Genomic DNA, 27,657 nt, shown 5'->3' on the forward strand with positions numbered 1-27,657 from the left:
TCAGAACTTCTTCCTTCCCCCAAATCACATCTGACGTTGATTTGGAAGCCCAAGGGGTGAGGAAAGCTATGTGGTAAGGTCTGCCCTCTTCCTCTCCCATATGCTACTCCCTCCAAGTCCAGAGCATAAAGCCAAAGAAGAGGGAAAAGAGCCGCTGTCTCACAGGACTGCCCTAGTCAGGATCTGGGATTTGTGTCCTATGTATGTGACCGATATCCAAAGCAAATCTTTTTTTTTAATGAAGGGCCATGAGGAGACTTTGGCAGACACCTCACAGATCTCCTCACTAGGAACTTCAGACAGCAAGACTAACCTCCCAGGGCACACGCAGTGCCTCTTCTCCAGCCAGCTGCCTGCAGTTCATTCCATTCCCCGTGTTCACCTTTTCTTCTTTGGACCACACTGTGTAACGGTCTTCTTGGGCAGAACGGTTTTTAAGAAGTCTCTATCAATATCCACAAGCTCCACATCCGTCCCCAAGAAATCTTGCCTTTGCCCTACCACTGGTGGAAAGGCAACTTGCTTCTATCACAGCCTTCATTCCTCTATGACCAGAAAGGGCCAGCTCCAGCTTCTCACCTCTTGACCTTTCAGACATGAGTTAAACACCAGTTCTGGAGTCCATCTTCTGCTAAAGAACACAGACAAAGTTTCAGACTTTCAAAAGGGAAGTTCTCCTATCCGTTACCTGTGCTGGGGACACAGATGGTGAGGGAGAACCATCTAACACACTGACAAATTCCTCCAACAAATATTCTCTCTCAGCCTCTTCAGCCTCATCCTCTTATATGGATGCAATACGAGTGATGGATTATTTCTAAGAAAATTCATCTTGGACCACTCACTTTTCAAGTGCCACCTAGGTTGTAGGCACCTCACTTTAGAATGTGAGAGTCCCCATCAATGCTGTCAGCCTTCTGACCTCTACGGAAACTCCAAGGCAAGAGGAAGACATGGTATTGATATCTTGTTTCATTGTGAACACACAATTCAGGGCCTCATTTATTCAAATTCTTGTTCTCAGATCTACTTCCTGACACCCCACAACTCTTCTAGTACCATACATTCCTCCAAAATGACCACCTAAATAATTCTTTATTCATAATATGCAGACCTAAACTTTCCTTTTCTTCCTTTACCTTTCGTTTAGTCTTTTTCCAAATGGCTTTTAAAGATCCTTTGGAAGGTGCAGAGGAAGTAAAAATGACCCGTCAGTTACAGGATTCACTCTTCACAGCCTGGGATAGTATGAGGAAATCAGTGTACAGTCTCAAGCTAATGATTTGTCCCTTAAACATATGAGGAATCATATCTATAGAGGTAAAATAACTTGTTCAAGGTCACATAATGATTAGGGGCAGAGGTACCAATGGAGCCTTCCTGGGACCAAGAAATACTCTAATCAGTAGAATAAATTACATTACATATTATTAAGGATTTAGCAAACAATTTAAATAATTTAGGAGGCTTTTAAGTATATCAATCTATTGTTGGTTTGGAAGCCATTTTTTTTTTAAATGGCAAGTCTGTGGTTTCTTGAATGAGTAAGATAGTTTACAGTACATTATCCTATTAATTCTGATGATACAAATTCCCAGTCACTGAACTGTAAAGGTTTCTTGGACATGTCAATCTTTGTATAAATTTGCAAAAATAAAAATAAAAAAGAATTTAGAGGCACTAATGAGCATAATACCTCATAAGATTTTGAATTCCTGTGTCTTTTGTTGGAGGCACATCTGCCACCGTAAATAGACACACACAAACACCCACCCGCCCCACCCAGTCAGAAGAGAATTTCTAAAAAAAAGTTTATTTCTTTTTTAGAAAAAAAAAGTACTGCCTACTATGTGTCTAGCCCTATGTTAGACGGAGTGGAAGATATAAAGATGAATAAAAATATACCCTGTCTTTCAAAAACTGACATTTTTATTTTTAAAAAAATCAATATATATTACAAGTATAAAAATGAAAGTACCAAGATAAAATGATATGGGTTCAGAAAAGGGTTCTCAATAAATATTTTTTGAATGAGTGAATGACTAATCTCTGGAGGAGGTGGCATTTGAAATGACATTTGAAAATGGGTAGAATGTGAACATGCAGAGACTAGAAAAGGACCTTAAGTCAGAGGGACTAGCATAAGTACGGGTAGGTGAGAAAGCACAACAATTTCTGCCTGGCACTTCATTTACCACCTTACAAGTATTCTCTCATTCTACTCTCACAGTAATGATGTTATTAGCATGATTTTACATATCATAATAAGAGCTAACCTTTATCGAATGCTTATTGAATGCCCGGCATGTAATTAGGACTTGTATATAGTCTTATTTAATCTTCTTAACAAACCTATGATATGAATAATGTGATGTCTCCATTTTCCAGTAAAGAAAATAAGCATCAGAGAGATGAAATATCTTGCCAAGGTCATGGAGCAAGTAATGATGAAGACTGTTTTCAAGACTAGGTCAATTTCATTCCAGAGCCTTTGCTCTAAATTTCTGTTATACTCCTCTGGAAAACAGCAAGTTCAGTTTGGTCTGAACAAAGGGTATAAGCAAAGGATAGCTGAAAATAAAATATTAAAAGTAAACAAATCTTAAATATTTGGCTATGTTTGGGCTTTATTTTATGGAAACAGGAAGTTATTGAGACCTATTTGTAGGTTCTAGGCTTCAAAAACCATTCACAACAAAATTGTTTATTGTTTTTTAATCTAGATGTTAAACAGCTCATACTGACAATTTGTACTTGCTTTTGCCAAGCGTGGGAAAGTCAGACTGCAATAAATAACCTCCCACAAATTCCAGAAATTGATGGGGGAGGGGAGCGTGGTATGTGAGCTCCTCGTTCAAAGACTGAGGAGAAAAGATCAAAACCACAGAATTCCCTGGTGGTCTAGTGGTTGGGACTCTGCACTTCCACAGCAGAGGCAAGCAAGGGTTTGATTTCTCGTCAGGAACTAAAATCCCACAAGTTGTGTGATATAACCAAAAAATAAAATTAAATTAAAGGACAGCCATAATTTTAAAAATAAAATAAAACCAGTGTCCCACCAGCCAAATCCTGGACACAAATATTTCATTTAGTCCACAATTTGTTTTAAATGTTGGAAGTTTTCACTTAAAAATTTGAATTTCAGTGTTCTCTTAAAAATTCTGCAGATTTCACATTGCCATATTACACTGCAATATTTAGCTGGAGCCAAACAGAGCTTTTCTGCTTTAGACAGGTCATACTCTCCAGCTTGCCACCATCCCTAAAACTCTCTATGTGTTTTTATTTAGGCCTTCCTTTATCTTTTTAAACTTTTTATGATTAATTATACAATATTTCAAACATACAAAAAAAATCCCATAAGCAAATAGACACACTCAACCCACTAACTATTAAGACATTTTGTCCTATTGCTTAATATCAATTTTTTCTAAATTAAAGAAAAAATATTATGTGATTTTTTAATATTTCTGGTGGAGAGTGAGAACTACTATAAGTACTTTGGAGAGCAATTCGACCATGCTGAATAAAGTTCAAATTTTCAAACACAGCCATATCTAGAGATATCTATTCTAGAAAAACTCTCGTATACACACATGCATGAGACACACACAACTTTCCCTTCTCTTATATAATCATCTCACTTCACGTATTTATATTACTTTCCTCTGCTTGTTACCTGTCACTGATATATTTCTCTAATTGCCCACCAACATCAGCATCACCTAGAAACTTAGGGATGCAAATTCTCAGCCCCCTCCTTAGATCTACTGAATCAGAAACTAATAGAGAGAAGATGGGCTCCAGAAATTTATACTTTAATGTTTGGAAAGCACTACTCTAGGATTACAGATGAACTTCATAGTGATATATCTTTAAAGCACTATTTCTTCCTATGCGAAGTGGATTGAATTATGTCCCACCCCCTCAAAATTCATATGTTGAAGCCCTAACTGCCAATCTGTAAGAATATGACTATATTTAGAGATAGGACCTTTAAGGAAGTGATTAAGTTAGAATTAAGGTTAGGGTGGACTCCAATCCAATCTGACTGGTGTCTTCATAAGAGGACCTGCAAGTTAAGGAAACAAGCCTCAGAAAAAATCAAACCTGCTTATACCTTGATCATGAATTTCCACCCTCCAGAAGTGTGAGAAAATAAATTCCTGTTGTTTAAGCCACCTGGTCTGTAGGATTTTGTTATGGCAGCCCTTATAGACTAATCAGTTCAGTTCAGTACAGTTGCTCAGTCATGTCCGACTCTTTGCAACCCCATGGACTGCAACACACCAGGTTTCCCTGTCCGTCACCAACGCCCAGAGTCTACTCAAACTCCTGTCCGTGGAGTCAGTGATGCCATCCAACCATCTCATCCTCTGTTGGCCCCTTTTTCTCCCTCCTTCAATCTTCAACCCCATGGACTGCAACACACCAGGTTTCCCTGTCCGTCACCAACGCCCAGAGTCTACTCAAACTCCTGTCCGTGGAGTCAGTGATGCCATCCAACCATCTCATCCTCTGTTGGCCCCTTTTTCTCCCTCCTTCAATCTTTCCCAGCATCAGGTCTTTTCTAGTGAGTCAGTTCTTCCCATCACGTGGCCTAAGTATTGGAGCTTCAGCTTCATATCAGTCCTTCCAATGAATAGTCAGGACTGATTTCCTTTAGGATATACTGGTTGGATCTCCTTGCAGTCCAAGGGACTCTCAAGAGTCTTCTGCAACACCACAGCTCAAAAGCATCAATTCTTCGGCACTCAGCTTTCTTTATAGTCCAACTCTCACTTCCATACGTGATTACTGGAAAAAACCAGAGCTTTGACTATTCATACCATTGTTGGCAAAATAATGTGTCTGTTTTTAATACGCTGTCTAGGTTGATCATAGCTTTCCTTCCAGGGAGCAAGCATCTTTTAATTTCATGGCTGCAGTCACCATCTGCAGTGATTTTGGAGCCCAAGAAAATAAAGTCTGTCATTGTTTCCATTGTTTCCCCATCTATTTGCAATGAGACGATTGAACTGGATGCCATGATCTTAGTTTTCTGAATGCTGAGTTTAAAGTCAACTTTTTCACTCTCTTCTTTCACTTTCATCAAGAGACTCTTCAGTTCCTCTTTGCCTTCTGCCATAAGGGTGGTGTCATCTGCATATCGGAAGTTATTGATATTTCTCCCAGCAGTCTTGATTCCAGCTTGTGCTTCCTCCAGCCCAGCGTTTCTCATGATGTACTCTGCATATAAGCTAAATAAGCAGGGTGATAATATACAGCCTTGATGTACTCCTTGTCCTACTTGGAAACAGTCTGTTGTTCCATGTCCAGTTCTAACTGTTGCTTCCTGACCTGTATGCAGATTTCTCAAGAGGCAGGTCAGGTTGTCTGGTATTCCCATCTCTTGAAGAATCTTCACAGTTTATTGTGATCCACACAGTCAAAGGCTTTGGCATAGACAATAAAGCAGAAGTAGATGCTTTTCTGGAACTCTCTTGCTTTTTCAATGATCCAGAGGATGTTGGCAATTTGATCTCTGGTCCCTCTGCCTTTTCTAAATCCAGCTTGAACATCTGGAAGTTCACAGTTCACGTACTGATGAAGCCTGGCTTGGAGAATTTTGAGCATTACTTTGCTAGCATGTGAGATGAGTGCGATTGTGTGGTAGTTTGAGCATTCTTTGGCACTGGAATGAAAACTGACCTTTTGCAGTCCTGTAGCCACTGCTGAATCTTCCAAATTTGCTGGCATATTGAGTGCAGCACTTTCACAGCATCATCTTTCAGGATTTGAAATAGCTCAACTGGAATTCCATCACATCCACTAGCTTTGTTCATAGTGATGCTTCCTAAGGCCCACTTGACTTCACATTCCAGGATGTCTGGCTCTAGGTGAGTGATCACACCATCATGATTATCTGGGTCGTGAAGATCTTTTTTGTACAGTTCTTCTGTGTGGTCTTGCCACCTCTTCTTAATATCTTCTGCTTCTGTTAGGTCCATACCATTTCTGTTTTTATTGAGCCCGTCTTTGCATGAAATGTTCCCTTGGTATCTCTAATTTTCTCAAAGAGACCTCTAGTCTTTCCTATTCTATTGTTTCCCTCTATTTCTTTGTACTGATCACTGAGGAAGGCTTTCTTATCTCTCCTTGCTATTCTTTCGAACTTTCATTCAAATGGGTATATCTTTCCTTTTCTCCTTTGCCTTTCACTTCTCTTCTTTTCTCAGCTATTTGTAAGGCCTAATACAGACTAATAGATTAGGTGAGATCAACATATTACTTTGAGTTATCCATATCACCTTTCTCTTCCACGGACTGGATGATTATTATCCTGACCTCTACTATTCTGATTTCACATCTTCATTTGGACCCTTTCCAGGTAAGTCCACCTAACAGTTAGCTCTCTCTTCAATATCCAGCTCTGTCCTGCCCTCTGTGCCTTTTCAGTCTAGTCTTGCTTGCAGATGTTCAACCACAGATCCATTTAACCCACACCTTCTCTGCTTGTCTGTCACCAGGCTGCTCATAATGAATTAGGGATATTAGTCAGCCTCTGTCTTTCTCAGCTGTAGGGCTCTTAAGGAAAACACGCTGTTCTCTACCTGACACATATTAGTTGTGTGTTGAATGAAAACAGAAAAAGCTGGATGTGAAAGCAAAAATTTCAGAAAACAAGTGTGTCATGCTGTACCGAAAACAAAGCTAAGGGAAAGTTTTCAGAATAAGGGAACTAGTACAGAAATTTCCAATACAAACAATATGAATATGAATTCAGGGATTTCTCAAATCAGACTTCATTGTGAACCATGCAGATAACTGAGCATTTGCATCTGCAGAGGAGCACAGACAGCCAACACATTTATCGATGTTAACTGAACAGCTAATCTGGTAAGGTGAGGACATACTGTGAATTCTAGGAGTAAAGTATACACGTCAATGACCCTGAAATGTCAAGTATAATGAAGCAACTTACTGTGATGTCTCTTAAGCCCAATTTTTAAAAGTTAATGTTACTTCTAAAATCAAAAAGAAAAGACAAGTGTACACAAGATAAAGAGGAAATGGGCCAAACAAATTTCCTTCAATGAATGAAATTATAAAAATATGAGACCTGCTAAATGATCATGGCTGAAATTATGTAATAGGACCTAGCTCCGCTACAGCCTCAGAGGAGGAGATTTTTAAATGTTCTCCCTTCAAACACAAGAGGATCTTAGCTCCTGGAAACCACCTCTAGATTCACTTTTTTCTTTAAGTCATACTAATTCAGGCATGAAGTATGTTGGCAGGGAAGAAGCTTAATCCATTGTTTCCTTTATGCTGCATTCATCCTACTGTTGGCTTCTGAGAGAAGTAAGGTAAAATATTTTCTATAGAAAATAAAACTATTTTCTGGATACTCATAGGCATCGTACTCAGTATATGGCAAGTGGATGCATGCTGATGTGAACTTATAAAATCATCATTGATGAAGAAGAACAACAAACTTCTACTGGGAATAGTTAAGTATTTGCTGTCTAGAAAGTTGTTCCTGGAAGTACATGGAAGGCACTATCCTTTCATATCCAGTGTTTCTTTCATTCACTCATTCATCTATTTTATTCATTCATGCAACATTACTGTGCACATACTATGCACCACCTCTGAGCAGCCTCTGCACTCGAGAAGCTCCAATCAAGTAGGTGCAACAGGTAAGTAAACAGCTGATAGCCTGATGGACCAGGCCCTTTAATCAGACATGAACAAATGTTATGGTGCGTGGACGATTAAGTATTTATAAAAGTGCAACTTGAGGTTAGATTTGAAAAACATTTCTGCTCCCCCAGAGCTTTCCACCTCAGGTAGAGACTACATTGGAAACAGTTCAGAGCCGAGAACAAAAGGAAGTGCATGATTCACCCACTAAATTCAAAAAGAATCAGCATAAATAACATCATACATAAATTAAAGTTTTCAAAGTAGCAGCATTCCAAGGGAATGTTGTGGCAAAATGTTGTTCTTTCTCCCAACTCTGCCATCTGTGTAGAGAGTTAGTGAGTTATCAAAGGTCACTGACTCACCTCCAGCCTCCTTACCTTGGGGATGGGTTTTTCCCTTCACCCTCGACCTCAAACCACAGAACCACAAGCCTGCAGATGGACTTTATTCTGTCAGAATATGGGTAAAAGTCTATATGTGAAGCTGAGAGCTGAAATGCCAAGCATGGTCTGAAATCCTACTGCTTAGCCTACATGGATGACTAAGTATTCCCTGAATTTAAAAAAAATATCCCTGAAGGCAAGTGGTACTCAAGCCATCTGCTGGTATTCTATAACGACTGCCCATTGAACTGGCAAGATTCCAGTTGCAAGACTTCTTGCCAAGATGATAAAGAATGGCTACAACTAGGAAGAGTCACCCATATTGGAGAACTAGCTAAGAAGAAGCCAAGGCAGATTCCCCAGAAGAACTCACAAATGTGATGACCAAAGGGCCAGCACTGATGTGCCAGAGGCACAGAGGGAGCCAACAGACAGCTGGTATTAGGAGGAAAAATAACAATGACCAACAGAAGAGGGGATCACAATTGCCACCACCAAATCATGGTCTCTCATGGAACAGACATTCACACACGCTCACGCGCGCGCACACACACACACACACAGATACAAACCTGCAGCTTCTACAGCTGAGTGGACATAAGGAGCTGGAAGAAGGGAGGGGGATGTGTTCAGACACAAGCCTGTCTTTGGTCAGTGGGACTCTGCAGCTGTGTGGGAGCTCTATCTGAATCCAGGAAAGGGGCTTTGAAATAGACCCTCAGATATGGTATCTCAAATTGATTGAAATGAAGCTTCTTTAAACTGGAAATGACTGAAGAGGAGAGGGGGTAGATTCTGAGATGGGAAAACAAATATGAAAAATATGTGGAATATTTTTCACATTAATTCTTCTAGAAATAACACCCCAAAAAGATGTCCTTTTCATTTTAGGGGACTGGAATGCAAAAGTAGGAAGTCAAACACCTGGAGTAACAGGTAAATTTGGCCTTGGAGTACAGAATGAAGCAGGGTAAAGGCTAATAGAGTTCTGCCAAGAGAATTCACTGGTCATAGCAAACAAACTCTTCCAACAACACAAGAGAAGACTCTACACATGAACATCACCAGATGGTCAACACCAAAATCAGATTGATTATATTATTTGCAGCCAAAGATGGAGAAGCTCTATACAGTCAGCAAAAAACAAGACCAGGAGCTGACTGTGGCTCAGATCATGAACTCCTTATTGCCAAATTCAGACTTGAACTGAAGAAAGTAGGGAAAACCACCAGAACATTCAGATATGACTGATATCAAATCCCTTACGATTATACAGCGGAAGTGAGAAATAGATTTAAGAGACTAGAACTGACAGAGTGCCTGATGAACTACGGATGGAGGTTCCTGATATTGTACAAAAGACAGAAATCAAGACCCTCCCCAAGAAAAGGAAATGCAAAAAAGCAAAACGGCTGTCTGAGGAGGGCATACAAATAGCTGAGAAAAGAAGAGAAGCAAAAGGCAAAGGAGAAAAGGAAAGATATACCCATTTGAATGCAGAGTTCCAAAGAATAGCAAGGAGAGATAAGAAAGCCTTCCTCAGTGATCAGTACAAAGAAATAGAGGAAAACAATAGAATGGGAATGACTAGAGGTCTCTTTGAGAAAATTAGAGATACCAAGGGAACATTTCATGCAAAGATGGGCTCAATAAAAACAGAAATGGTATGGACCTAACAGAAGCAGAAGATATTAAGAAGAGGTGGCAAGAACACACAGAAGAACTGTACAAAAAAGATCTTCACGACCCAGATAATCATGATGGTGTGATCACTCACCTAGAGCCAGACATCCTGGAATGTGAAGTCAAGTGGGCCTTAGGAAGCATCACTATGAACAAAGCTAGTGGATGTGATGGAATTCCAGTTGAGCTATTTCAAATCCTGAAAGATGATGCTGTGAAAGTGCTGCACTCAATATGCCAGCAAATTTGGAAGATTCAGCAGTGGCTACAGGACTGCAAAAGGTCAGTTTTCATTCCAGTGCCAAAGAATGCTCAAACTACCACACAATCGCACTCATCTCACATGCTAGCAAAGTAATGCTCAAAATTCTCCAAGCCAGGCTTCATCAGTACGTGAACTGTGAACTTCCAGATGTTCAAGCTGGATTTAGAAAAGGCAGAGGGACCAGAGATCAAATTGCCAACATCCTCTGGATCATTGAAAAAGCAAGAGAGTTCCAGAAAAGCATCTACTTCTGCTTTATTGTCTATGCCAAAGCCTTTGACTGTGTGGATCACAATAAACTGTGAAGATTCTTCAAGAGATGGGAATACCAGACGACCTGACCTGCCTCTTGAGAAATCTGCATACAGGTCAGGATGCAACAACTAGAACTGGACATAGAACAGCAGACTGTTTCCAAATAGGTAAAGGAGTATGTCAAGGGTGTATATTATCACCCTGCTTATTTAGCTTATATGCAGAGTACATCATGAGAAACACTGGGCTGGAGGAAGCACAAGCTGGAATCAAGACTGCTGGGAGAAATATCAATAACCTCCGATATGCAGATGACACCACCCTTATGGCAGAAAGTGAAGAAGAACTAAAGAGCCTCTTGATGAAAGTGAAAGACGAGAGTGAAAAAATTGGCTTAAAGCTCAACGTTCAGAAAACTAAGATGGCATCCAGTCCCATCACCTCATGGCAAATAGATGGGGAAACAGTGGAAACAGTGGCTGACTTTATTTTCTTGGGCTCCAAAATCACTGCAGATGGTGATTGCAGCCATGAAATTAAAAGACACTTACTCCTTGGAAGAAAGGTTATGACCAACCTAGAAAACATATTAAAAAGCAGAGACATACCTTGCCAACAAAAGTCCGTCTAGTCAACGCTATGGTTTTTCTAATAGTCATGTATGGATGTGAGAGTTGGACTATAAAGAAAACTGAGTGCCGAAGAATTGAGGCTTTTGAGCTGTGGTGTTGCAGAAGACTCTTGAAGAGTCCCTTGGACTGCAAGGAGATACAACCAGTCCATTGTAAAGGAAATCAGTCCTGAATATTCATTGGAAAGACTGATGTTGAAGCTGAAACTCCACTAATTTGGCCACCTGTTGAGAAATACTGACTCATTTCAAAAGACCCTGATGCTGGGAAAGATTGAAGGCTGAAAGAGAAGAGGATGACAGAGGATGAGATGGTTGGATGGCATCACCGACTCAATGGACATGAGTTTGAGTAACCTCTGGGAGTTGGTGATGGACAGGGAGGTCTGGAGTGCTGCCGTCCATAGGGTCACAAAGTGTAAGACACGACTGACCGACTAAACTGAACTGATTGAAATGCTTAGGTCATATCTACTGCAATAACTAAAAAATTTTCGTACTTAAATTTGTATATCACATTTGAATTTCCAAGGACTTTAACACATTTCTATTTCATTTTATCATCTCAATAAGTCTATAGTGCCGGAAAAGTAATTGAACTCCCTATTTGACTGATGTGAAGATTGAAGTTCACTAATATCACATGGATAATATATTGCAAAAGTGAGACTAGATCTCAGTTTCACTTTGAATGAATAACTTTTTAAATGAATAAACTAGTTTTAAAGTAGGGTATTCTGATCATATGGCCTAGAACTTTTTTGAATTGATATTAACAGTAGAATTTATAAAGTTTACCACACTTGTCTTTAAGTAATGGTCTCTACCTATAAATGCTGCCATCGACTGGTGCTTATATAATTATTAACAATGTTTTATGTCCTTTAAACTAGTAGGAAACTATGTTTACATACTGGAAAATGGTATAAAACATGCTGATTAATTATGACAGAAACTGACCGAAGGCAAATTTTCCTCCTCTCAAAAGAAAAAAAATTAAATCTATAGCATCTATGCAAATTAGCATGATTTAAAAATCATATTGACCAAAGAAATGACAATAATTTCCCTAGTTTGAATGTCCCTTTTGAGAAGGGAAGCAGTTGCAACTATTTCTAAGAGTAAGGATCGGGTTTCCTGATCCTTAGCAAGTAAATTTCCTCTTTCAAGGTCACTGCTAAATACTAATTCCACTAATTAGTACTTTAATGTCACATTTTCAAAGATTATCCCAGTTTTACCTGGCTTAACATGTTAGTTATGTCTAAAACAGGAATCAATGAAAAGTGAATCATTCTAAGTGCTCATTAATTCTTAAAAGAATGAATGAATAAATGAAAGAATGGATATTATGAGAGTTTTTACATGTGAAGGGCTCTGCCATCATTTGTTAATCTGGGAAGGTTGAGTTTGTGGTCTTGTGGTCTATGATTATCAATCAAGTATATTTGTTATAAAGTTATTATGATCATAGCTGAAATAAGGAAAGATCTTATCAGACAGGTCACAGAGGTCAGGAATCACTATATAGTCGTTAGTCTCTGAAGCATGAAATAGAAGTTTCACCAGGGGAAATAGGGCCAAAAGGTATAACCTTGACTGATCATCTATGAAATGGGTGAAGTTATGAGCTCTACTTGAGAATCAATTCTACCAGCATGTGGAATTTGGAGAAAAGAATCTGTTAGCAAGAGAGCAGTATTAGAAACTACACAGATTTTTCTCCTCTGAAAGCCTTACTGCTTAAAAAAAATTGACAAACTTGAAGTTTATCACTCTCTAACAAAATATAAAGTGATCATATCCATACAGAATTATCTATTTTTAAAAATCATTTCTGAGCAGAAGTTGCTTACTTTATTTATCTGTTATGGGAACCAAAATTTGGACCATAATAGTCATACAGGACTGGCACAGTTCAGCTTTCTAGCTAGTAAATCAAAACATCAGGTATCATAATAAAAATGGTGAGAATGGAGAACTCTTACTCTGGAATGACATGTCTATATATTATATAATATTTTTTAAATATAATATTTTAATAATATAACAATAATTTATATATATATATAAATTCCATCAATGTAAGCATGATTATATTAACTATAACTACTATCTATTAAGGTTCTGGCATTAATTTGCATATGCTGATGTTAATTTATAATTGACAATTGCAATCTATCCACTATAATTATAATTATAATTTAAATCTATCCACTAGTGGATAGAACTAGTGGATAGATTTAAATATAATTATAATTTAAAGATATTTACCAACAGCTTTTTATCCCCTTTTCCTTTGTTACAGAATCCTAACTTGTTGGGTTTTTTCCATTCTGCAAGTGACCATATGCCGTAGGAATAAGTACCAGCTGGTCTAATTGTAACTCTTGACTTGCCAGTGATTGGCTTATGTATGAGTACATGACATACATAAGCTGATGAGATATGAGATGGACTCTTCTGAGTGTTTCTGAGAATATTTTTGTCATTCACCCTGATTATACAAATCTGAGGAAGTATGTATCTCTTGCTCTACTGACATTGTACTTTGTCATATGATTTGCTTTGGCCAATGGAGTACTAACGGATACAACAGGAAACAAAACCCTAAAGTGTGTTTTTATAATTTGTTTGCCTCTTGATCCTGTAATCACCATTAGAAGAGCATGGCTCAGGGAACCATTAGACAGGAGAATGGGAGATGTGGAGCACTGCTGATTCTGACCAGAAGCATGAAGAAATGCCCAGCTAACCATTAGCCTGAGGGAGAGCTGTCCTAGCTCACGGAACTGTGAGCGAGAAAAATAAGTAATTGTTGTTGTAAGGTACTGAAATTTGTGGTGGATTGCTACACAGCACTGTTGCAGCAATTGCTGACTAATACAATCATTGATTAGGTGGCAATTTCACACTGTTCAGGGAATTTTTAGGAGGAGGTGATATTTAAGCTAAATTCTGCTTAGAGCCAACAATGCTTAGTGATCAAAGAAATGGTCACTGCAAGTAGAGTACTCTTTGGCTAGTACAAAAAGCCTAAGGAAGGCCCAGGATTAGCATAAAAACAGAAACCTAAAAACCCATTTAATTTAAAAGTAGTGGGCAAGAAGTAAAATGGTGTGAGTCATAGTTGGTAAGGTAGACAGCCTCCAGAATATGTGAGCCAGGGTAAGAAGTTAGGGGTTTATTCTAGTAGCAATGAGAAGCTACTGGAGAACTTGCAACAGAAACAGGATGTGACAGGACTTGTGTATTTAAAAAATATCATTCTGGGTATTGTGAGGAATGGATAGTAAGAGGTCCAGGTTGGAAGAAGGGAGCATATATTAGAAGCATATTGCAGTAGCCTAGGCAGGAGATGGTGGTAGTTTGGGTTAGGATGGGTAGTGACACAAGCAGAGAGAATGAGATTGATTGAGGATACAGTCTGGAGGTGAAATAGGCAAGTCCTGTTGAAGAGTGGATCTGAAGGAAGGGGTCAGAAGAATCTAAGGTAACTCCTAGATTTTGGACTTATACAGGGCAGATGGTGGTGCCATTTCTCACACAGGGAAGCTTGGGAGAAGAGCAGAACTAGTGGATAGATTGAACCGGAAGGGGAATCAAGAGAGTTTGGTCCTTCTCAGTTTATCTTCCTAAATAACCAGGTAGAAACATCAAGCAGGCAGTTAAATATATGAATTAAATACATGAATCTAAGGATCCAGGAAAAGGCAGGCATTGAAAATCTAATTTTTGTAGTCATGAGGGTTCCAAAATTTGAGGGTTCCAAACTTTGGTAGTCATGAGGGTTCATGAGGGTCAAATATCATTTGTAGCAAAGATATGGGATAGCAAAAAAGCAGATATTTCAAGTGTTCTATGGTAAAACCAGGCTTCCCTGGTGACTCAGTGGTAAAGAATCCACCTCCCAATGCAGGAGACCCAGGAGATGTGGTTTCAATCCCTGGGTCAAGAAGATCCCCTGGAGGAGGAAATGGAAATCCACTCCAGTATTCTTGCCTGGAAAATTTCATGGATAGAGGACCCTGGCGGGGAACTGGAGGAGAATCAAGAGAGTTTGGTCCTACTCGGTTCATCTTGCTAAATAACCAGGCAGAGATGTCAACCAGGCAGTCAAATATATGAAATAAATACATGAGTCTAAGGATCCAGGCAGGAGGCCTTACAGATAGCTGGGAAGAGAAGAGAAGCGAAAAGCAAAGGAGAAAAGGAAAGATATTCTCATCTGAATGCAGAGTTCCAAAGAATAGCAAGGAGAGATAAGAAAGCCTTCCTCAGCGATCAGTGCAAACAAATGGAGGAAAACAACAGATTGGGAAAGACTAGAGACCTCTTCAAGAAAATTAGAGATACCAAGGGAACATTTCATGCAAAGATAGGCTCGATAAAGGACAGAAATGGTATGGACCTAACAGAAGCAGAAGATATTAAGAAGAGGTGGCAAGAATACACAGAAGAACTGTACAAAAAAGATCTTCACGACACAGATAATCACGATGGTGTGATCACTCACCTAGAGCCAGACATCCTGGAATGTGAAGTCAAGTGGGCCTTGGAAAGCATCACTACGAACAAAGCTAGTGGAGGTGATGGAATTCCAGTTGAGCTATTTCAAATCCTCAAAGGTGATGCTGTGAAAGTGCTGCACTCGATATGCCAGCAAATTTGGAAAACTCAGCAGTGTCCACAGGACTGGAAGAGGTCAGTCTTCGTTCCAATCCCAAAGAAAGGCAATGCCAAAGAATGCTCAAACTACCACACAATTGCACTCATCTCACATGCTAGGAAAGTAATGCTCAAAATTCTCAAAGCCAGGCTTCAGCAATACGTGAACCGTGAACTTCCAGATGTTCAAGCTGGTTTTAGAAAAAGCAGAGGAACCAGAGATCAAATTGCCAATATCCGCTGGATCATCGAAAAAGCAAGAGAGTTCCAGAAAAACATCTATTTCTGCTTTATTGACTATGCCAAAGACTTTGACTGTGTGGATCACAATAAACTGTGGAAAATTCTGAAAGACATGGGAATACCAGACCATCTGACCTGTCTCTTGAGAAACCTGTATGCAGGTCAGGAAGCAACAGTTAGAACTGGACATGGAACAACAGACTGGTTCCAAATAGGAAAAGGAGTACGTCAAGGCTGTATATTGTCACCCTGCTTATTTAACTTATATGCAGAGTACATCATGAGAAACGCTGGGCTGGAAGAAACACAAGCTGGAATCAAGATTGCCGGGAGAAATATCAATAACCTCAGATATGCGGATGACACCACCCTTATGGCAGAAAGTGAAGAAGAACTAAAGAGCCTCTTGATGAAGGTGAAGGAGGAGAGTGAAAAAGTTGGCTTAAAGCTCAACGTTCAGAAAACTAAGATCATGGCATCTGGTCCCATCACTCCATGGGAAATAGATGGGGAAACAGTGGAAACAGTGTCAGACTTTACTTTTTTGGGCTCCAGAATCACTGCTGATGGTGACTGCAGCCATGAAATTAAAAGACGCTTACTCCTTGGAAGGAAGGTTATGGCCAACCTAGATAGCATATTTAAGAGCAGAGACATTACTTTGCCAACAAAAGTCTGTCTAGTCAAGACTATGGTTTTTCCAGTGGTCATGTATGGATGTGAGAGTTGGACGGTGAAGAAAGCTGAGCGCCGCAGAATTGATGCTTTTGAACTGTGGTGTTGGAGAAGACTCTTGAGAGTTTCTTGGACTGCAAGGAGATCCAATCAATCCATCCTAAAAGAGATCAATCCTGGGTGTTCATTGGAAGGTCTGATGTTGAAGCTGAAGCTCCAATACTTTGGCCACCTCATGTGAAGGGTTGGCTCATTGGAAAAGACCCTAATGCTGGGTAGGATTGGGGGCGAGAGGAGAAGGGGACGACAGAGGATGAGATGGTTGGATGGCATCACCAACTCGATGAACATGGGTTTGGGTAGACTCCGGGAGTTGGTGATGGACAGGGAGGCCTGGCGTGCTGAAATTCATGGGGTCGCAGAGAGTCGGACACGACTGAGCGACTGAACTGAACTGAAGGATCCAGGAAAAGGTATAAACCATAACATGAGGTTATGATTTGAGTTTTTCTAAAAAGTAATTCTAGTAAACAAGTGCACTCTCTAACCTTGTTTTATAAAATTAGTGAGCAAAGGAATTTATCTACAACAAGCAAAGTCGCTGGCAATAATTCCCTTGTTAAATACAAAATACAAGTAGTATATCACAGGAATAACAAGTATATGTTCATGTAATATTTTATATGCCTGGAATTTAGAAGCTCAACTTTAGAGAGGAAATTATAATCCAGAATCTCTCAGTACTATTTTTTTTCATGGACCAAAGAGCTGTTTGCCAGATTTATTTAATGCTTTATTCTGACATGTTTAAGCATTAAACATGAGGACAAATAGTAAATGACAACCTGAAAGCAAAAAAACAGAAGATAAATAGAGGATATAAAAGAGTGATTTAGGGAACAAGTAAAGATATAAAAAACTAAGTAATAGCAAAATCAGATCCAGGCAAAAGGTAAAAAACTTATCAAGATACTCTATATTATAGTGTATCTGGGCAAGAGGGGGATGGGGCAGGGGTGAGGATGGGGCATTGGTGTGATTTTAAGGCTTTGTGCAATATCCCAACATTTGATCACAACTCTCCTGCTCACCCCTCTGTGTGTCTTCCTGTCTCTGTCTCTTTCTCTCACACCCAGCCTGAATATCATTTAAATATTTTTAAATTAGTATCAACAGTTACATTATAAGATTCAAATTATTAGATACTGCTTTGTTTTAAGCAAGTGCTCACAGTAGCAAAGCTTTTCATGGGGGAGGGGGGATTGTCCTTGAGGTCATTTTTTAAAAACTGAAAATGCTTCGTTTCATGTACTTTTCTGTTGTCTGAAACCTGAAATATTCAACAGTAGCACAAAAGTTTAGGTAATTTGTGCCCATATTTAAATGACTGGAAGGATTGATGACTCTGTGCTGAAAAGTTTCTCATTATCAGAGATTTTCTGATGTAACCCAGGCTTGCAGATGCATCCATTGCATGCCTCCAAGTCAATCCCTGGCTTTATATAAGAAAGACAGACCATAATAGGGTTTAGGTCACTGTCTATCTAAATATGTCCACAAATTTTTTTCCATGTACACATATCATATTAATCAAAAGTGATGATAACTTAGAAGGCTGATAAAAAAAAAAACACCTTCTTGTCCTTGGCTTAAGACCTTCCAACTCAAATGACTGATTTGTAGATAGAAGTGGTTCTGCTATGGATGATTACATTTTTCACAGGGAGACAAGACAGTCATCTGAGAAGCTCATTCTTTGCAAATTGTTTTGCTAAGTGCTTTTTCCATGTAAATTATGGATGTATGAGAGTAAAATAAAATGAAGAGGTAGAAGCTGTTACACCCAGTAACATGTCTAGTCTTAGTATAGTGTGCAGATATTTTCCATTAATTTAGTTTGTTGTTTGAAACATAAAGTTACAGTATCTTTCCACTCCCTGGATAAAGGGAATTTCATTTTTAAATCATTCTAAAAAAAATAGTCTAATAATGTCCACATTTGAATTTTTCTCTAAAATTAGTATTTCATTTTGGTTGATATATTCTGATTAACAAACGGATATACTCTTGATACAACCGAGACCAAGTATTTGTTTCCTTTAGCTATTTCATGATGATTTAATATTTTATTATGATTTGCTACCTATTCTATAACAAAGAATTGTATTATTTTTTTAGTAGCACAATTGAATGATTATCTCATTGACCTTTATTAACTGCTCATTTTCCTCCTTAATTAGATTATTATTCATAGATGGCCTTAAATGCATTGATTGAAGATTTTCAGTGGTATAAGAAAGGTTTAAACTGCTTTAAGAAAATAAAGATAGATTTCTGTGACTTCATAAGTTCATGAAATATATGATTATCTACAATAAACATTAGTTATACAAAAGGCTAAGCAAAGTAATATATTGATTTAACTACTATTTCCTTTCATGTTCAGCATTTCCAATTGTTCATCCAAAAGGGGATGTGGACAAATTATCCTGCAATGCTACTCTGGATAGAAAGAGACCCAATCTCCAATTCTACAGTATCATACTAACATTTTTCTATTAAAAATAAGAAGAAATAACTAGGATAACTGACACATTCAAATAAAACTTTTCATCATTGATTTTCCATCATTGTAAGGAGTTCATGTATGCTCACTTTCATTTTGACTAAACATTACTTGTCAGTTTCAGTGCAATTTTGTTCACTTAATTCTTCAAACTGGATTTTTTTCCTTGAAAGTGTAGGCCCTTATTTGCTTTGTTTAATCAAGAAACCTCTGCTAATAGAGAAATAAGAAGAACTGATCAGAAAACTTAATGATAATTTTTGTCCTGAAATATGAGAAAATACTAGTCCTAGAACCACTGTGCAAACTAATGGGATTGTTTTGATTTTGTTGTTAGTATTATTCTTTTCAAGTAAGGATTACATTTGAATTTTACTGTATTCAAAGATAATAAAATCTCATCTAAATCATATTCTAGTGACAGCAAAAAACAAACAAAAACAACTAAATAGTGAAACAAATATAAGATGAAAATTCAGTATTTTTTCTTTAAAAGGAAGCAAGCAGATTGGCTAATGAATGGCTCAGATACCATGAAAATGGGTGAAATTCATATAAATAACAGAAACAACTAGGCAAAGTTCAAAAATGTGTTGCTTACACTCACACTATCTTTCTTGCTTTGGATATTCACCTCTCTTCTCTCTCTGTGTTGTTGAATGAATTGGGGGTCACCCACCCCCCACCCCCCAATATAAGATACTTGTGAATGTTACCATATTTGGAAATAAATTCTTTATAGATATAATCAAGTTAAGATAAGGTCATACTGGATTAGGATACACCCTAAATCCAGTTTGACTGCTGTGTTTGTAAGAAGAGAAGATGACGCATTTACAAGGCAAAAGGCCATGTGAATACACAGGGGAGACTGGAGTTTTGCAGCGATCAGCCAAGGAATGTCAGGATTGTTGGGAGCCATTAGAAGCTGCAAGAAAGGCATTTTGGAACAGATTCTCCTGCAGAGTCCCCATGAAAGAACTAAGCTGGCTGACAAAGTGAGAAGACCTCTCGCCTCCTGAACTACAAGAGAATAAATTTCTGTTTTTTTTTTAACCCACTCAACCTGTGGCCCTTTGATACTGTAGCCCTAGGAGATTAATACACCATAAGTGAGTGGTTCAGTGAAGACGCAGTTCAAATGCTAATTTCTGGAAAGCACATTCCTGATCAGTCCAGTCCACAGCTTTTTCTCCTTCTCTAAATTACCAAGACATCATAGGACACAATTTAGGAATCAGTAATGTCTATCCAGATAATTCATACCCTACTTGTAGCTCAGGGATGGTTTTTCCTCTTTCGCATCATTCGCATACCTCTGTGAACAGTCTCATCCTGTCCTCATCCAAACACCTAGGGGCTGACTGCCTACACAATATGAATTATCAAATGCTATTCTTATTGACTGGCCAAGACACATACCAGCAGAGATGTGACTGGGATAAATAAGAATAAACTAATATAATAAGTCTGCTTTTCCCCAAGGAAATGAGTAAGTAGGAATTACCATTATTTACTTCCTCTACTAAAAATAACCTATAATTCATTAAAGACCACTTTGACTTATATGGGTACACTGAAGTTGGAATTTTGCATTAGCTTAATCTAAAGGTTAACGTATTCTTTTGTTATGCTTTCAAAATTACACCGACCACAGAGAAAGCAACTTATGAAGTTCTTAAATATTTAGCATAGTTATAGATAAAACAATAAAATTATTGAATGCTTATTCTTTCCCAGTTTATGGTCTAAATATATTATTTAGGCTGCTTATCACAACACATGTTTTTTAAGATGAAGAAAACCAAGGCACAAAGCAGTTAACTAGCTTCCTTACCTAAGATTACAGAGATATTATGTAACAAAAGCAGTTACAAAGGATACATCTGTACTCAAAATTGACAATGTTGCATGGGTTTGTCTTTTTTCTGATTTTAACAAATAGTGCAGGTAAAGCAGAATTTCAGAGGAAAGTGATTCAGTGAAAAAATGAGATATTGCTCATTATCCCACTTGAACTAGTCACTAATAGCAAAATGAATGTAAACAAAGATTCCAAATGAAATCAGATACACGCATGAGAGGAATGTTAACTGCTGTGCACATAATGATCGAAATACTATGTTTTAATATTTACTGATGTCACATATAAAACTTTTCTTAAAGTTGGTGACAGCTCAAAAACATGTTAGAATAATTAGAATTACAGGACAAAATTTTAGCCTGTTTATTTTTTAAGATTTTTTAAAATCTATTTATTTAATTTTGGCTGTGCTGCGTCTTCATTGCTGCGAGGGTTTTCCTCTAGCTGTCACGAGTCGGGGCTACTCTCTAGTTGCTGTGAGCAGGTTTCTCATTGTGGTGGCTTTTCTTGTTGTGGAGCATGGGCTCTAAGGCACACAAGCTTCAGTAACTGCAGCACATGGGCTCAGTAATTGCAGCTCCTGGGCTCCAGAGCTCAGACTCAGTAGTTGTAGTATGGGTTTAGTTGCTCCTCAGTATCTGGGCTCTTCCTATACCAGGGATTTAACCCAGGTCTCCTGCATTGGCAGGCGGATTCTTTACCACTGCACCACCAGGGAAGCCCTAGCCTGTTTAGATAGTCAGACTTTGTAAAATTCTAACTCACTGTATTAATATTATTCAAATATATTTAGTCAATATAAGTGAGTCATCTGTTCTTTAAAGCAGACCCAGAGCAAGCATACTGTTCACTTTGGTTATTATCCATACTTAAATTAATAATAACAATAGAGAAGCTGCATTCAGTAGTTCATAGTTTGCAAAGACTCTCAAACGCATTATCTTGTGTGTTCTCCAAAGATCTAATAGTCCATCCTACACGTGTAGAGACTGAGAGTCAAAAGTTGTATCCAGTTCAAGGTCAGTAGTCTATTAAATATGTCTCAAGTCTTTTGATGACTATTTCTATTGATTAAACTCAGATTTTTAGTTCAAACTTGGTGTCTTCTTCCTTCTGTCCCCACCATTAAACCAGATTAGTGAGATGTGGGATGTTACAGAATATAAAGAAAAGGGCATTTGCTTATACACCCTGTAGAGTCCTATCACTTCTCATTTTTAAAAGAAAAAATTCGCTTAGGAAGGAAACAATTGAATTCTATGACCCTGAGATCAGCAAAGAGCCCTACATTAGCTGTTAAAATGTTCTCATTAAATAATAAACACTTAAGTTTAATTTAGATCTTTAATCACACTAAAGGGCATCACAAACTTGCACATGAGATTATTAAATCATGATGAGGAATGAAATCCAATTTAGTCTTCATGTGTCATGTCTAATAAAACCATTTACATTAGCTAAACTTTACAGGAGTATCTGCTTTTTAAAAATGCTCTAGCTTTGTATTGAGAGATACATTTTCTAACTGGACCTTTTCAGCTATGGCACACCTAAGCTCAGAGTCATGCCTTCCAATTTCCTATTGCCCAGTTCTCTCAAACACACCCTACCAATTTATTTCCACAAAATGAGGAAATAAAGTTGAGGAAAGAAAATGCTAGCATACACTACTCAGAAATACCCAACAGAAAAGTTTCTAAGAATATGTAAATATTTTACTTAGAATTGTATAACATCTTATTTGGAGCTAGGCTACTAAAATTGTTTAAAAGTTCAAGGGTCCACATACCAAAATACATTCTCAATATATCAAGTATTTAAATGTAAAAACTAAAATCATACAAGTGGTAGGAGAAAAATAGGCAAATATTTATTAAATCTTGGGATAGTGAAGGACATTCTCAGCATAGTTTATGAGGAAGAAGCTAGTGAAGGAATCTGCCTATGATATTAACAGATGTGATCCTGTTCATTGTTGACATTCCATCATTAAGCAGAGTCCAGGGAGCTGAGTAAAATACTCAACCCACAAGTACTCATCATTACAAAAAAATTTGATGGAAAAACATTGTAATACATGTAACACCTAAAAAATTAGTGTTCTTAATTTATAAAGCATTCTTACCTATCAATAAAAATGTATTGCATTTTCAGGCTCACACATGGCTACTATATTAACATTAATTCAAGAATTAATATACCGCTATAATAAAATTTTTTTTCTGCTAATATTTAAATGTTTTAGAGTACTTTTAAAAATACAACGCCACAATCTTAAAATTTTACACTTTAGGCTCTTGATGTTTTAGAATAAGCAAATAATATTTGAGAACATGTTTTAAGCATAAACTTCTTATAACATCTGACATGGGAAAATATTATAGATAAGCACTATAAAACAAATTTGTTCTTTAAATTCAAAATTAGGGAAGATATTCTTAAATATAGTTACTTTTCTACTGAATTTTTAAAAGCCTCAAATGTTCATCTTTCACTAACTTTTCAATATTTTGTACTTTTTAATGCAAATAGCTTTACTGTTGAATCTTTCTCTCACCCCCCGTTTCTCAGAGAGCCCTGCATAGCTTGTCTATTTGATCCTATTTTTGACCTTTATTATTTTGACCTGGCACAGAGACCCACCTTTGGTTTCTTTTATTCTGTTTCCAACTACCATGAAAGAGTCTCTCTTAAAGGATCTTTGTTTAAATTCTTACTACCCATCATTCATCAATCTCCCATGGAGATTTCCCATGGTTTAAAGGTACCAATGTAATAGACTCATCAAAGACGTCATTATTCTGAAGTATTTGCTCTTGATCTCTCTTTGTCATCTAGTTTTCTGTTTCTGACTGATTTCTCTCATTACTGGCCAGTTACTCATGATGAGCACAATGAGGTTTTGTGATGGCTCTCTGAAATCAGAAAAACAATGTTCCTAGTTAAGAAATATATATGATTTCTCTATTTTACGTCCAAAAACTCAAGCATCCTTCTGTTAACTGTTCCTTTTACATAATTCCAAGAATGACATAGTCACCTGGTAGGTTATGGCATCAAAAAGTAATATAATACAGTAATTTATCAACCCTTAGCAAAAACATTCTTGAAGTTCTCTTTCTTCTTAAATTGCAAAATAAGCATATCTCCAATTGCATTTCAAGGACTCTCTGTGATATTGAAATCTATGAGCTGCAGAAGAGGAATCTAATAAGAACAGTCTTCTGTTGCCTTTTGCACTTTCTCCACATGAACTCTGGGTTTAATGAAACTTCCATATTTTGAAAAGTTCATCTACAGAAAGGAGCTGATTGTTCTCTTAAATTATTGTACATAAATGTCATTCCTTATGGAGCTTTAGATATCTTGATAACATTCTTTATCAAGAATGTCTCCTTTTAATTAAATAAAAAATACCCTTGGTCATTATGGCATTTTCACTGGGAATCCCGAAGTTTATTCTTACTATCTCATGCTTTGGGCCCTCCAGATTTCTTTGGATTGTGCTTATGCCGACAATACTAGAGCTCAAACCAGAACGGTCTTTAAAAATAAAAGTAAAATGATTTCTATAGAATACATACAAAGGCTAGCAAAAGCCACATAATCATAAAAATCCTTTAAAGTAAGTAGAGAGATTATAGCAGTGAAATATATTATAGATCAAAGTTACTTCAAGAAGATCCCTTCTCCATTCTATAAATATCTAGTCTCTTCACCCAGCTAAATGACATGTGAATTCTAAAAAGCATATTTATTCCTTTGGTGTAACTTGATAAAATATCAATGTCCCTGAGCATATTACAAAATTTTATCAATCAGCTTTATCATTAATTTGAATGAATTTCAGAATTATTTCTAAGAATAAATTTTAATGAGAAAAGAAAGGGTAATGGGGTTTAAAAACAGGAATGAGTCTGAAGCAGCTTAAACAATTTCAAATTATTAATAACTTACTTTCAAAACGCATAGTTGAGTCCACATATGTGTTAGGAGCCAAAAGTATAACTGAAGCTCTGAAAATTAGCTTCTTTGAAATACAATGCTTTTTTTAAATTTATTTATTTTTTGGCTACATTGTACAACTTGTGGGATTTTAGTTCCCTGGCTAGGGATTCAACCTGGGCCCTCAGCAATGAAAGCCCGGAGTCCTAAACACTGAACCACCAAGGAATTCCTATATATAATGTTTTTTTAAAGGTTAAGTAATAAAATGTACTGGGGCTTCCCTGGTGGCTCAGTGGTAAAGAATACACATCACAATGCAGGAGACGAGAGTTCAATCCCTGAGGCAGGAAGATACCTTGGAGAAGGATATGGCCACCCACTCTAGTATTCTTGCCTGGGAAATCCCATGGACAGAGGAGTCTCACAAGCTATAGTCCATGGGGTCATAAGAGTCAGACACAAATTGGCAACTAAACAACAACAAATAAAATGTACTAATGTGAATATGCATTATTAAAGTTCAATAGAACACCATTCCATGTTCGATGCATGAGACAAATGCTCAGGGCCGGGGCAATGGGATGACCCAGAGGGATGGGATGGGGAGGGAGGTGGGTGGGGGGTCCAGGAAGGGGAACACATGTAAACCCATGGCTGATTCATGTCAATGTATGGCAAAAACTATTACAATATTGTAAAGTAATTAGCCCCCAACTAAAATAAATAAATTTATAAAAAAAAAAAAAAGTTCAATAGTAAATGTAGCAACTGTTTAGGACTTAAACAAAAGACTGATTCTTTTTTTTTGAAAGAGAGAAGGATTTTATCAATGACATTTATCAATTACAATTGCCAGTCCACTGTGACCATTCAAAGCATGCCAGTTTTTAGCCAATTTTGTTATTTTTTTTAATTCTCCAATGACAATATATCCCTTTAAAGCCTACACTATATTGGGCGGTCTATAATAGAGTGGTCTATTTCCTTCTCGAAAGGAAAGCTATGGCAAAACTAGACAGTGTATTAAGCAAAGACATCACTTTGCCAACAAAGGTCTGTATAGTCAAGGCTATAATCTTTTCAGTAGTCATGTACAGATGATGTGAGAGATGGACCATAAAGAAGGCAGAGCACCAAAGAATTGATGCTTTCAAACTGTGGTGCTGGAGAAGAGTCTTGAGAGTCCCTTGCATAGCTAGATCAAACCAGTCAATCTTAAAGGAAATCAGTCCTGAATACTCATTAGAAAGACTGATGCTGAAGCTGAAGCTCCAATACTTTGGCCACCTGAAGCAAACAGCCAACTCATTGGAAAAGACCCAGTTGCTAGAAAAAAACTGAAGGCAGAAGGAGAAGAGGGCAATAGAGGATGAGGTGGTTGGATGGCATTATCAACTCAATGGACAGGAACTTGGGCAAACTCCAAGAGTTAGTGAGGGACAGGGAAGCCTGGCATGCTGTGGTCCATGGGGTAGCAAAGAGTCAGACACGACTTGGCAACTGAACAACAATTCCCATAGCCCTATCCTTGAAGTTGAAAGTTTTGTTTTTCTTTAGTTTTATACTTGTCATAGAAAGTTCAAATTTCAACCTAGGTAAAGCACAAAAATAGCTTTCCACATTAGTCATTGATTCAAACTATTGTCCAGGGCAAATTTAGGATAGTTACATTACACTGTGTGTGTGTGTGTGTGCTCACACGCACGTGCTCAGTTATGCTCAACTCTTTGCAACCCCATGGAGTGTAGCCTACCAGGCTCCTCTGTCCATGGGATTCTCCAGGCAAGAGTACTGGAGTGGGCTGCCATTTTCTTCTCCAAGGGATCTTCCTGACCCAGGGACTGAACCTGTGTCTCTTGAATTTCCTGCACTAGCAGGTGGATTCTTTACCACTGCCCCACTTGAGAGCTATACTAATGACTGGTAAAGAAAATGGTGCATAAGCCAAAATTGGGGTCAAAAATCCAGGAGCGTTCTATTGGCCATATACAGCACATCATTTGAATTTATTCCAAGAAGACATGGACACAATTGTGCTTGTAATAATAATTCTCTTGTAAGTAGTTCAGAGATTATAAATAATGTTTTCTTGATATTACCAAAGAAGAAACATCTTGCTGAAACACATGTATATTTAACCTCATAATAGTCTGATGTCAATGCCATCTAATGTTATTAGAACAATTGAAGTTAGGCAAGATGCAAAAAGTTCTAAAGAGTTAAGCAAAACAACAGAAGACTCTCAAAGAGCAGATCGTGGTCTTTGACAGAATATAAACATAATTTGAATTTGAGCTCTCCACAATATTTTGAATGAATTTTTGGTTACTACTAATAATTTTAGAAAAAGCTGATTAGAAAAACCAAACAAATCTAAATTTGGCTTATAGTGGATATTTTTAAGATTGTTTTTTCAGCTTTTAGAGAAAATATTTCTTTTGATATTGAATATATCAAAAAAAAAAAAGCAGGTGAGTATTCAACAAAAGTGACACTCCAGTAAATATAAAGAAAGTAAAAGGGAAACATTTATGTGACTATGAAGGGGAATATCTCTATGTAAAAACTCCTAATATCAATTTCTAAAGACTGTTTTTTGGCCCTTATAAATAAAAAGCACAAAATTAATTCTTTATAATATCCCAGCACTGAAAAATATGAAAAGAAGATTTTAAAATGTTGCATAGCTCTAGAAATTGACTTAGATGATGAAATTACAATATAAGTGATAGTGATTTATATGATTATGTTAAAATATTTTCTGTAATAAAAATAACATCATATGTG

The 27,657-nt window shown here is 37.5% G+C and overlaps 1 long non-coding RNA gene across 1 annotated transcript in view; it reads right to left on the reverse strand.

Moving 5' to 3' along the window:
- The window catches only part of LOC145542346 (uncharacterized), a 281,064-nt gene that overhangs the window by 218,182 nt on the left and 35,225 nt on the right, over positions 1-27,657 (reverse strand). The window contains exon 2 of the long non-coding RNA XR_014079795.1: positions 314-631. This is a non-coding gene — a long non-coding RNA (uncharacterized LOC145542346). The remainder of the gene's footprint in view (positions 1-313; positions 632-27,657) is intronic.

The sequence above is a fragment of the Giraffa tippelskirchi genome, chromosome 3 (genome assembly GCF_054371585.1).
Source record: "Giraffa tippelskirchi isolate mGirTip1 chromosome 3, T2T-mGirTip1v1.2.pri, whole genome shotgun sequence".
Classification (NCBI taxonomy): Eukaryota; Metazoa; Chordata; class Mammalia; order Artiodactyla; family Giraffidae; genus Giraffa; species Giraffa tippelskirchi.